Source organism: Macrobrachium rosenbergii, chromosome 55 (genome assembly GCF_040412425.1).
Source record: "Macrobrachium rosenbergii isolate ZJJX-2024 chromosome 55, ASM4041242v1, whole genome shotgun sequence".
NCBI classification, from domain to species: domain Eukaryota; kingdom Metazoa; phylum Arthropoda; class Malacostraca; order Decapoda; family Palaemonidae; genus Macrobrachium; species Macrobrachium rosenbergii.
In genome coordinates, this window is record NC_089795.1 from 80,760,163 (window position 1) to 80,774,010 (window position 13,848).

The following is a 13,848-nucleotide window of genomic DNA, read 5'->3' on the forward strand; positions in this document are numbered from 1 at the left end:
TTTGATACATGACAGTGCAATGCAGTTTATAAATTTTAAGGACTCTAAATAGATTATTTCAAATTTCATGTTCTGGATAGTAATAATAATAATAATAATAATAATAATAATAATAATAATAATAATAATAATAATAATAATAATCTTGCAACAGAATCCTTTGATGCATGACAATGCAATGCAGTTTATAAATTTTAAGGACTTTAAATAGTTTATTTCAAGTTTCATGAAGTGATTATTTCTAGTATCTTTAACCTAGCCCAGGCCAATCGGAGAAAGGAAAAGGGGGAGCGAGGGGGTGGTGGTTGCACAGGAGAGGGAGAGAGAGAGAAGGGGGTGGCGCCCTAACTCCAAAGGGGTTGTGTGCGTGCGTAAAATTTAACATCTAAAAGTTTGGAAAAACCGTCGTAAATCTTCCAACACAACTACCAAATATCTGTTGCATATTAATGAGATGCTCTGAGCTGTCTTAATGCTTAACATTATAAAAAGAGGGATATTTAGGAAAGTAGCACAGAGAGAGAGAGAGAGAGAGAGAGAGAGAGAGAGAGAGAGAGAGAGAGAGAGAGAGAGAGAGAGAGAGAGATGAAATTGCGGAAAAGAGTCAGGCATTGAGATTGGTGTGTCTATATGCAATTATATATATATAAGGTATGTGTGTGTTTGTTGTGTTTGTGCCTCTCTCTCTCTCTCTCTCTCTCTCTCTCTCTCTCTCTCTCTCTCTCTCTCTCTCTCTCTCTCTCTCTATATATATATATATATATATATATATATATATATATATATATATATATATATATATATATATATATAAATGTGTATATGTTTTGTTGGGAATGCGTATGCAGAAAATGCACTTTTCATAGTTGTGCCAGTAAACATATGCCTTTTTATATTTATACATATATTTTGTTTCCGTCTATGTATTCATGTACACATGAACCTTTTTGGTACTTGAGTGGTCGAAAAGAAAAACTTTAAGACATATATTTATTTATAAAAATATTAATTGTAAAAGTCGGTTGGCAGAGTCGAGTCTAACCAATTCGGTATCATAGTTGAAGAGACGAACAGCATTAGTATCATTTAGAGAAGTCGATGCCCTCTCAACGCCCCCTCGGCCCCGCTTCCTGCCCACCTCCCCTACCCCATGAATTCCCACCCCCACCCCCGGCTTCCCGCCCCTCTCCCACCTTATAGTCTTGAGCCTTCGAAGCGCATCTGCTCATTCTTCTGGACGTTTTCGGTTCCTTTGGCTGGAATACTGGAATTCCATTTCCTAAAGTCTCTCCTCCCCCTCATCCTCCTAATGCCCCTCCCCCTCCACCTCTTCCTCCCCACCCCCCTTCCTCTCTGTCTCCTTTTGCGTGTCGCTAACGGGCATCCGATCGTCGCGAGTGTTCCAGAACCTATGGCGATGATAACTCCTAATGACACGTCGTCTTCTATTTTCCCGTTAAATTCAATGTTTAAGGCGAGAGCGAACGAAAGACAGCCGGAGACCTGAGACTTCCTCCTCCTCCTCCTCCTCCTCCTCCTCCTCCTCCTCCATCTCCCCTTCCTCCTCCTCCTCCCTCCTCCTCCTCCTCCTCCTCCTCCTTGTTTCCCAAGGCAGGCCGTAGCTGCCTGTAGTTCCAAGGGACGCGAAGGTGGTGGGCAGCGAACGAAACACAGTGGAAATTCCGGGAAAATCCCGGAGTTTTGCGTTCTTAGCCTCCTAATGAGGATCGCTGGGATTAGAACGAGGGCCGTGAAAGCTCTTCAAATTGAATAATCCGCTATTCTTCATTTGCAAGATCAGTTCGAGAGGAATAAGTCAGGGGAGTAAAAATCTCCTAAGACGATTTTAAAACAATGGAGGCCATTTTTTGGCAAACACTTACAGCTCAGCGGAGCAAGGGGGAAAGGAGGGGGAAGGGGGTGATAGGAAGAGGAAGAGGAGGAGTAGGAGGAGGAGGAGGAGGAGGATGAGTAGGAAGTGAAGGAGGTTGAGGAGGACTAAAGGGAGAGTGAGAAAGATAAAGCGAATGAGAAGGAAGGCGAAAAAGAAGAAGGGAGAAGTAGGATCCTACTTTTCTTCTTCTTCTTCCTTCTAGCGTTAATACTCCTGCTGCTGCTGCTGCTGCTGCTACCTGTTCTTTTGAAGGGAGAGCCGGGTTATAGATGGGATATGGCACTGCTTAAGAATGCATTGCCTTACGGAGTTACTGTAGTTTATGAGGCATGAGATACGTCGAGCATAGTGCCATGTCTTCTATATCTGTGGTGGAACTTAAATTGTCATAATAGTCTCTCTCTCTCTCTCACACTCACACATGCACTCTCACATATGTATATACATATATAATTTATACATGAACAAATATTTATATAATATATTTACACACAAACATTTATGTAATATATTTTCATATATATACATATATATATATATATATATATATATATATATATATATATATATATATATATATTATCTATTTATAGGTTTTATTTATAGAGAGAGAGAGAGACTCAAGGTATCATAGAAACTTCATGATGAAATACTAAAGCTATGCATCTGACTTAAGGGCGTGGAAGGCCAATTTAGGCCAAATTTTAAGTTGTTCTCACAACGGGACAAATAAACTTTGAAAATGCAGTTCATAAGATCAAGAAGTTCATACTTGGCGTAAAGTCTCTCCCATAGTTTTGACGAAATACTTGATGTTACTCTTGTGTATAAAGGTAAAACAAAAGTAGTCTCTTACGTCTTATTCGTGTTGATCTGCACCACACCTGATCTTGTCGCGGGATGTTTTATTCGCGTGGTTTACTGAGGCGGCTAGAGAGTATTCTGAATTTTATGGGCAAAGAACCTGGCCTAGCGAGTTCAAAGTTCGCTGTTTCAAAATAAGATCACAAAGGAACAAGTACAAAATGCGCAGAAGTTTCTTCGGCGCAATCGAGTTTTCTTTACAGCCACTAAGCGTACAGTCAAGGACACCGAAAATAGATCTGCCTTTTGGTGGTCTCCGTATAATGCTGTATGAGCTGCGGCCCATGAAATCTTGACCACGGTCCGGTGGTGACCTATCCTATATAGTTGCCAGAAGCACGATTATGGCTAACTTTAACCTTAAGTAAAATAAAAACCACTGAGGCTAGAGGGCTGCAGTTTGGTATACTTGATAATTGGAGGGTGGATGATCAACATACCAATTTCCAGCCCTGTAGCCTCAGTAGTTTTTAAGATCTGAGGGCGGACACAAAAAGTGCGGACGGACTGACAAAGCCGGCACAATAGTTTTCTTATATAGAAAACTAAAAACGGAAAATGTTTTGCGGTTTTTCTCGTTCTCCGTATTACTATCTATGAAAAAAAAATAAAGGTTCTTTCACAGTTGAAACAGGGACGTCACTGTAAAGGTTTTTATAGTGTAAATATTTCGATTGATTTTCTTTAGGCAGAAGTTTCATTATTACCTAAATAAAGAAAAGGTGAATAACCCATGAAATCACAGGTGAATAACCCCTGAAATCACAGGGCACATCTGTTTTCATAAAGTTTTTCATTTGAGACAAGCTGAATCACTTTAGGTTTTTGAACGTAAAAAGTAAATGGTGAAAGTTTTTGTTAAAATGTGATTGTGGTAACTAACATAGATAATGATGCCCGGTGCTTAGCGTAGTTAGATCTTTGTGTACAAGTGTTATAGGTCTAAAATGGACTCCGTTTAGGCTGACTTGATGGGACACAATTCATGCACCACGTACTCTGTCCGCACTTTATTTTGTCCGCACTTTTTCTGCCCGCCCTCAGATTTTAAAAAACACTGAGGCTGGAGGGCTGCAAATTGGCATGTTGATCATCCACCCTCCAACCATCATACATAACAAATTGCAGCCCTCTAGCCCTGGTAGTTTTTATTCTATTTAAGGTTAAAGTTAGCCATAATCGTGCGTCTGACAACGGTATAGGCTAGCATTATACCGAGACCACCGAAAGATAGATCTATTTTCGGTGGCTTAGATTATATGCTGTAGTTTTAGGAGCTGTACTAAATTTTGCACTGGGTAATACAACTGGATGCTTGTGTGTTTTCGTTGGAGTAATCAAACCGAGTTATACATCAAAAGCACTAAAGCGAAGTTAAGTTTTATTCTTTACAGTCTTATCGTTAATGGAGTAAAACCTATGGAGCCATCTCTCTCACTTCCAATACTGTATATGTATATATATATATATATATATATATATATATATATATATATATATATATATATATATATATATATATATACACTATATATATATATATATACATACAGTATAGAAAGGGAGGGAGAATCTTCATGGGTTTTACTCCATTACCGAAGAGACTATAAAGAATAAAACTTTGCTTTAGTGCTTTTGAGCTTGAGAGAGAGAGAGAGAGAGAGAGAGAGAGAGAGAGAGAGAGAGAGAGAGAGAGAGAGAGAGAGAGAGAGAGAGAGAGAGATCTACAACTTAGCCGCCACATCATTATCCGCAAACGATATCGCTGATGGTTATTTGGCCTTTGATATTAAAGTGATTTGGCTGAGTTTGAGGTCTTCTTCTTCTTTTTCTTCTTCTTCTTCTTAGGTTTTATATAAGGCTTATACGAGTATCTGTGTCCGTACCATCATATATAATTTTTTTTTTCCTTTTGGTCTGTTGTTGCATTTTTTGTTTTGATCATATTTTCCTGCTATTTACTCGTATGGGTTACATGCCTTCATTGCTTATTATTTTTTTTTTTTTTATTATTATATTCATCAAATTTGTATACATATATTTTTTTTCTGTGAGAATTTTTTCTGTCATCGATATTCAGCTGGTAATAAGCTTTAGGTTTAGACTTTCCTTCATCCAGCCTGGGGCCAGTCCCTCTCACTACTGGTCCATGCATGATTAAACAGAATGAAGATACCGTGGTTCGGGCTTCTGGGCGGTACGTAACGTCCCTGTTGCTGGGGCTTACCGTTTCGATACTTTCCTCCCGTCATTCGCCTCGACCATTTCTGTTAATACTGTCATTTTGATTGCATGTGTACACAAATTATATATATATATATATATATATATATATATATATATATATATATATATATATATATATATATATATATATATATATATATATATATATATATATATATATATATATATATATATATATATATATATATATATATATATATATATATATATATATATGTGTGTGTGTGTGTGTGTGTGTATATATATAATTATATATAATATATAAATATGTATATATATTTACACACATGTATGTATATATATATATATATATATATATATATATATATATATATATATATATATATATATATATATATATATATATATATATATATTTAGTGAACTTATATAAGATTTTTTTTCATATATTAGCATTTAGTTGACATTTTTCCTCGACTATGCCTTTTGGATTCAATATACTGTATATATATATATAATATATATATATATATATATATATATATATATATATATATATATGTATATATATATAGATTTATATATATATATATATATATATATATATATATATATATATGCATGATGTGTGTGAGCTACATTCATACTCCTAACTGCTAAATCTCAAGTGAGGCCCCAATTCAGAAAACTTTTAAATCAGCCGTTTCGTATACAAACACAGAAGGCTCATCAGCAACGTGTCAAACTCCCTTACACAAACACCATTCCCATCAGCCTTGCACATGCTCTCGCGCTTCTTAAATATTAATGCGCTTTCCTTTCCAATACCTCTTCCACTTGACCTGAGCATTTCTTTCTAGGTAATTCACTCTCACCTTCTTAACATTCCCAAAGTCGTCGCGGTTCACCAACCCGTTGTTCTCCATACTTTCCAAGACACTGATTCATACTTTCACCTGTACTGACCGTTTTACCTTTTTTCCTCACCCTCTCAATTCCTCTTACACCACATGTAATGTGTAAACTATTCACCGCAACAGTCACATTTTTTTCTTTTATTTGCATTTAGCATTCACACTTCACTTCCATAAAGGTAAGCTGGCTCAACAAATCCTGCACACATTCCCATCTTAGCTCCCTTAGACACTCCGTGTCTCTTTCCAGTCATTTACACAGACCTCTCTAATTCCTTGCTTCATCTGTTCTGTGGCTCAGCTCTTCTCTCATCAGTCATACCTTCTCTCAGATGTTTTTATGAATTGGCAGCTTTCAGTCTCTCACCACCCTTATTTATATTTATTGCTGTTTTACTTTTCTTATAGATCATCCATTTTCTTATTTTTTTATGATATCCTTGCTCTTGATCTCATTTGCCCTTAACCTTCTCCTTTTGCAAACACGTACAAACACTTTCACTAGTTTATGCATTATCTCTTAACTACACCCAACCAGTACTGTGTCATCTGCAAACAGCATTTCGACTGTCACTGTCACACGACTCTGGTAGTCATGGTGCCAGATAACTTACAGTCGATCATCCATTCTGCACTCGATTCACAACTCATTTTCTTATCCTGTTTCTTATCCTGCAACTTTCCTTCTACATCTTTAGTCGCTTTATCCAGAAAGGTACTGAACAGTCAAAGTAGACATAGTGCACCATTTGTCACAGACCTAGTTCCACACCACATCAGCCACTCTTGCATCTATACTCTCTCTCTCTCTCTCTCTCTCTCTCTCTCTCTCTCACACACACACACACACACACACACACACACACACACACACACACACACACACAATTCGCTTTCATCATAAAAGTTTATAACAGTCTTGTATACCATTCTTGATCAACACCCTCCACATTGCAACTCTAAGATTCTTCCGTAAACAATCAATAGCTGTTTCCCATTATCCTAAAACTTCTCATGTAGCTATTTCTTAACAAATACTTGATATACATGCCTTCGTGTTTATCGAAACCGCACTGTTCTTCCCAATCAACCCCTCTGTTGTCTGTCGTACTTTATGAATCAAAATCCTACGATATACCTTCCCTTGTATATTAGTTAGTGTCATGCCCTCATAGTTTATATAGTCACTTATACTCTATTTACTTTTATACTAAGGAATAATTATTGCTTTTGCCCATTCGCCTGTGATATATGTCTTCCAGACGCACCTTACAAACCATGTCATTCTCTCAGTTACACCTTCGCCACTGCATTGTAGCTTCGCATAATACTATTAACTCCTGGTCTCTTTCTATTCTTCCACATCATAATTGCTCTCCTAACTCCCTCAACAGTCAGTACTAGAAGCATTCTCAAATTTACACAAACCCTTTCCATTCTGGTATAATTCACTTCTGCCTTCTTTAATCCTTTATACATTCGACAAATCTTCATTATAATCACTTAGTCGACTCACGGACTGTATTCTCCTCACAGAGAGCAACTCTGTATTGTGTATTTTATTCTGAAATCCATTTGATCTTTTAACATTTTCCCTGCATCTACTTCCATGCACAGTAGATTAACATCAATTCTCCCGGACCTCTGTGTGATCAAGTTGTGTGTGATATTAGGATTTTCCATTCATTAAGGTTTCGTTTTGGAAGTAGAAAGGTGCAGTGGAGTGAAACTTATAAATTCCTCCGTTGCTTTCGTATTAGTAAGAATTATAATATATATATATATATATATATATATATATATATATATATATATACATATATATACATATATACACAGTATATATATATATATATATATGATGTATATGTATGTATACACGTGTGTATGTGCTTGTGCTTGTTCGTGTCTGTGTCGTGTGTTTGCGTTTAGAACATGAACACGATAATCATATTTACATCTCATTAACTCACTCAGCCTAGACTGACCTAATGACCCAATAAGAACTTTTAAAATTCGCTCTCCTCCCCTCCTTCTTGCTCTCTCGGGCATTAATGATGCAGCATTTGGTATGATTGTGAAGGCATTTGGCATGCTTGTGAGGGCATTGATGAAAACTCTTTGGTAATAGGTAAAAACTGTGAATGCATCGGTGGCTTACATTTCTATGTTTTCATTATAGATACTTTTTTTTTTTTTTTGTTTTTAAGAAACAGGATTTTTCTCGTACTTGAAGCTGTTATGGTATACTGCATTGCTATAATCAGACTCTAATTTTTACCGGATGAATGACGTCATAGGCCCCAGCACTTGGCCTAGGCTTAAATTTTATATTCTATTCCATTCCTAATTTTTACCGTGTACATATTTATTCACTCATTTGCGCCATTTTACGGACAGACAAACAGACACACAAGCGCAGACATTATTTATGATTTAATGTTAATAGGAAAATTATAATTCAGACGTAGTACCTAATTGTCATACACGACAATGCAGTAGGCCTACCAATCTTAAAAAAATCCGACATCTTTTTCTTACTTCATTTAACAAAGTATGCAGGTCTAAAGAAGCGACGTGAAAAGTTGCATAAGAAAGAAATGAGACGTTAAAGAGAGAGAGAGAGAGAGAGAGAGTGTGTGTGTGTGTGTGTGTATGTGTGTGATGTGGAACCCCATGGCGTTGTAGCGTAAGTGCGCATTAACCCTTTCTTTTGTTTAGCGAGTGGCTGAGCTCCCTCTGTCCTCGCGATAAGGAGATTAACACGAGTTTGTAGGAGATCAAAACCCGGCCGAAGAGAATTAGAACCTGGTTCGGTGCCTCCGACCCGACGAGGAGAAGAGACTGGAGGCTGTGGTGCTCTCTCTCTCTCTCTCTCTCTCTCTCTCTCTCTCTCTCTCTCTCTCGCTGAAGCGGCTCCTGCTGGTGGTGGTGGACTTCTTCATCTCACACTCGCCTCTTATGGCTCAAGGAGTGACCCTCGACAACACTACCGATGCCTCCTCCTCCTCCTACGCCTCCCCTCTCCTACCTACTCCTCCTCCTCCTCCTCCTCCACCTCCACCGCTACCATCGCCGTCAACCACACTAGCCAGCCTATCCAGCCATCCTCACCCCAATCCAACATTTTCTCTTTCTCTTTCTCTCATTTGTGTGTGCGTATATATATATATATATATATATATATATATATATATATATATATATATATATATATATATATATATATATATATAAATGATCAATAAAAGTAAAAGTTCCTCAGCCATGTTAATGAAATATATTCAGGAATGCAAAAATATGCGTTAAACTACATAGTTACTGTCATATATTTTGTTCGTCGATTTTGTTGACAAAAATGTTTTGTATTTTTACACGTTAACACCTTTATAATCACTCATATATACGCACTGTATACATGTATATATATACATATATATGTATATATTTATATAATGTGTGTGTGTTCATGTTCATGTGTGCTCATGCGTACTCATTTTTTTAATTCTACATTGTGGCCCAAGAAATGCATAAATACGTGAGAACTCATAATCAAATAAGCAAAATATGGAATACACGTTAGTTTTCTCTTATTTCATTGACCATCCACAACCAAGCTTTGAAATATCCTCTTAAGACTCACTTAATCTTCCTTTTTTCATTCAAATGGCGCACCGGTTATTCATGTGGAGTTGGGTCCCCTTATTTCGGGTGCAATTTAAGTTACTTGCTTTTAAAAAAAAGCGGCGGGGGGGGAGGAGATTAAGAAAAGAAAAAGCATATCATGAATATTCCGTCGATAGTTTCCTAATCTAAAGTACCTCTTTATATGACATTCGATTGCCTGGCCCATCGCCTGTCATAAACAAAGTCAGTAAGTGAATATGATGATGCAGAAATATCCTTGTCGAACTTCGTTGAGAAAAAACAGAAGGCTTGGAGAAATGTTGCTTGATTCCTTCTACCTTCTGTAATTACTCTTAAAAATTAATATAACATCTTATCGTTTTTTCCGAAGTTTTTTTTTTTTTTTTTTAAAGATTTTTTTTCCCCTCACCCGGAAAGAGGGGAGTGGAGGCTGAATTCATGATGAATTTGACCTATTTTCCATTAAAGATATAAGTGTAAAAGTTCGAAACGTTTTACTTACGGCCAGTAAACGTTATTGACGGTTTCGTTGAACGTTCATTGCCTCCTGCAGACAGTTGTATCTCAGGAAAACCAAAATAGCAATGTAGGCCCAAGTCGAATGAAAAGTCTAATTTGAGGGTACTCCACATTAAAAATGAGGTCTTTTGTATGCGTCATGTAAATAACCAACATATAACGTAATGGATCAGTACCTTAACTATGGATTTTATTTTCTGCTAAACGGGCATAAGTTTTTTTGCATAACATGCAGAGATTTGATTTACGCCTTGATCCTAAATAGAAAATAATGAAGTTCGGTGTTATAATGGGATCTTTTCTGTAGACAGATAGAATATAGAATTTCCATTGGGAACGAGGTCAATCAGCATGAAACGGAAAACAAGTAAAAAGGTTGAAAGATGTTTTCGCAATTGCACTGAATCACCAGGGTGAACGTTAAGATGGAAGAAAGAGAATTGAACGGAGGTTGAATGAAGGGGTTCATTGCCGAAGGATATCTACATTGCACCTCATGAGGAGCACTGATGGTTGTATCTCGGGGATCTTTTCTTTACGTCGTGATTTATGATTGGAAGCATATTTCACGTCTTTGTTGTCAATCCCAGATACAACCTACCAGAAACGAAGAGTAAAAATAAATCTAAGGTGAAAGTTTAAACTTGGTATTTTTTTATTTTAAAATATAGTCAGCAAATAATGGAGTTATACCTTAAACTCACACACACTCCATTGCCACATTCATCAGATCACTGGGTTTATTTTAAAAAGTTTCCGATCAATTCGTTTTACAACAAGAGCAAGGATGTTTCCCTTCTAGTTCAGGGAAAACCTCAAAGTAGCATCCTGTGGTATCAGAGTCCACCTTGCAGCCGACCAAATTATGGAAGACGTAATGGATCGAAGAAGTACCTTACACCCACAGGAAAAATATCATATTGAGATTTTATAATACTTTTTTAGTTTTCATGTTACCAATTTTTAGATTTGGCAGGCGACCAGGCGAATCGATTATTAAAATGATTATGTTCTCAAAATTTACAACACCAAACAGTTTTTTATTTTTTTACCTGGTAGAATTGATAGAGCCAGGTCATTGACAAAACTCATTTGAACGATCAACTTTTAGTATTATTTAGGAGCAGCATGTTTTCAAAAGCGTAAGCAAAATGCCTTCGGAATATTATTATTATTATTATTATTATTATTATTATTATTATTATTATTATTATTATTATTATTATTATAATATTGTTCAGTAGACGATACTTATTTATATGGAAGCAGCCCACAGAGGCCATTGGCTTGAAATTCAAGCTGCCATAGAACATGGTGTTCATTAGGAAGAAGTAAGAGGAAGTAAAGGGAAATACAGAAAGAAGAGATCCCACTTATTAAAAAAAGAAAAATAAATTAATAAATAGACAAAATGTATTCAAATGCAAGAAGAATAGTATTAGGGTAGTGATGCATTGCATTTTTGCTTGAACCTCTGAAGTTCCAACTGCACGACATCCTCTGGGCGGCTGTTCCACAGTCCAACGGTGTGGGGAATAAAGGACCTCTGGAGCTGAGAAGTTCGACAGCGAGGCACATTTACTGCACACTGGTGCCGCTGTCCAGCAAATCTGGTTGCTCTCGGCAGATAAAGGGGATCAGGGATCAAATGTGAATGTGGAAGATCTCTGTTGAAATACAACTTCTGAAAAAGCAACAAACAAACAGCTAAAAATAGAAGTTTTGTGAAGGGATTTTTTAGTAGTCATTGGGATAAAAGTGAGTTGGTTCTCATTGCCAAGATCCATGAGTTAACTTCCTCATGAATAGATTTAGTGATTATTCTATACTACTCACTTGCATATGTGTTGGTTCTTGGTGACTTTAACGCCATGCTTCCTTTTATCTATCTATTTTGTTAGTGTGTTTCTTGTACTCTCGTTTATTTATTTTATTGTGTGTCCTTCACTTTCACCATTCTTTCATATCACATTCACATTTCTTATTTCATTGCCTTCCACATAAATCACTTACTTTGTTATTTTCTCGTGTCTTTTAAAAATACATATATCATCCTCCCTGTTTATAAGCTTTTTCATTCATCCTTTCACATTGCAAACTTCCTTTTTCATTAACTGTACTTTCATTATTCATTTCCACATTTACACATCAATGAATCTTGACGTATGTAACCAGTCTACAAATTCTTTTGGTTTTTGTTTGAACTGAATGTGGGAGAAGTCGATTGTTTTAGATATTATTAAACTTTAATTTGTTTAAAAACTTGTTTAAAAGCAGTAAGTGAATTTGAATTTGAATGAACCGCGCAAATGCAAGATATATATAGTACACTACCCATATGTGTAGTTTATCAGAATGAAAAATTCGGATATATTCAGTTGGGTTATAAATGGGTCGTCCTACCATCTTGTAGCCAAATGAAGGAAGAGCAGAAACAGTGACACGTATTTTTAATCAATTTTAAATGAGGTGAAAAAAAATAAAACCCCGTGAAGAATGCAAACCAGGCAAAGATTTGGCTAAGACTGAGATCATCTTTTCACTTTACAGTCAGATCAACCTTTTACTGTCAATTTGGTTGAATTCATCCCAGTGCTTGGCCTTTAAAATTATACTCAGTTCAATTCACCATGAACTTATTGAAGAATGAATCAAAGAATTGTTAAGACTGAGATCTCTTACTTTACAGTCAAATAAATTCATTGGTTTTCATCCAAGGTAAAGTTCAGGAAAGCCACACACAGAGAGAGAGAGAGAGAGAGAGAGAGAGAGAGAGAGAGAGAGAGAGAGAGAGAGAGAGAATGAAGTGCTTCAAGAAATTCAAGTAAATGAGAGGGGGAAATGTAAGATTTAGACCAATATGTTTGCTTTCTTTGTCCCTGAAGTCTTCACTATTGTTAGAGGGACACGATCTTTGCTCGAGTTGCCTTATCTATCATTTTGCTCATTAAACAATACAGAAATCAAAGCTTTAATGGTGTAAATTTTTATATAGTCTACCCCTGCAGACATATTGGATGTGAAACCAACGTACCACTTTGTTTTCACAAATTGAGTTTTAGTGACTTTGTTTAGGGACCTACCTTTGAGTAAAATTTGCATGAATTACGGAGCTGAGGCACTTTCAGTAAGCATACTGTGATGTTTGTGCTTGTGGGAAGTTTTGACAAATGTTTTGACACGTTAGCAGAGGTATTTCGTGTGTCGATAATAATGACATTTCAGTTAATATAATTTATCAACATGCATTCTAGACTGAATGAATTTGATCATTTAGGAACTTTCCAGTACCCACCCAATTTTCTTGGAAACATAATTTAGAAAGTTTGCTTTCTCTTCATTGCAGTAACTTCAGTTTCACTCATCAGCTGGGCAGTGTCGGCGCTTGCATTCGTCTGTGATTCGGTCTGTGGGGAGTCAAGGTAAGTGCCATAATTTATTTGTATTTTTGTAGGCTTAGAGTTTTATATGATTATTGTGGTCTCATCTGGCGGTGAGTGTATGTAAGATGGCGTATCTTACCATTTAACCATTTTATGATATGAATTAAATATTGTTCATTGTTAGATATGGTTGACAGTTTCTTATGAACTTTTCTTTGTTGCCCAGTAACGTCAACGATTTCCTTATGAATTGTCAGATAACTTTAGGTAATTAAATAGAGAGCGTGTTCCACCCAGCAGTGCTGTGAAATAACAAGCTTAGAATCATTTATTTTTTTTTTACTTGTGAGAACATACTTTAGTTTTCTGGCTGTGAAGCGGTGAGCTGCTCTTGAATATAGGTATTGGGGAAGTTGCA

The 13,848-nt window shown here is 36.4% G+C and overlaps 1 long non-coding RNA gene across 1 annotated transcript in view; it reads left to right on the plus strand.

The window, feature by feature from the left end:
• Positions 1-13,848, plus strand: part of LOC136835505 (uncharacterized) — a 224,523-nt gene that overhangs the window by 26,766 nt on the left and 183,909 nt on the right. Inside the window, exon 2 of the long non-coding RNA XR_010852178.1 lies at positions 13,394-13,469. This is a non-coding gene — a long non-coding RNA (uncharacterized lncRNA). The remainder of the gene's footprint in view (positions 1-13,393; positions 13,470-13,848) is intronic.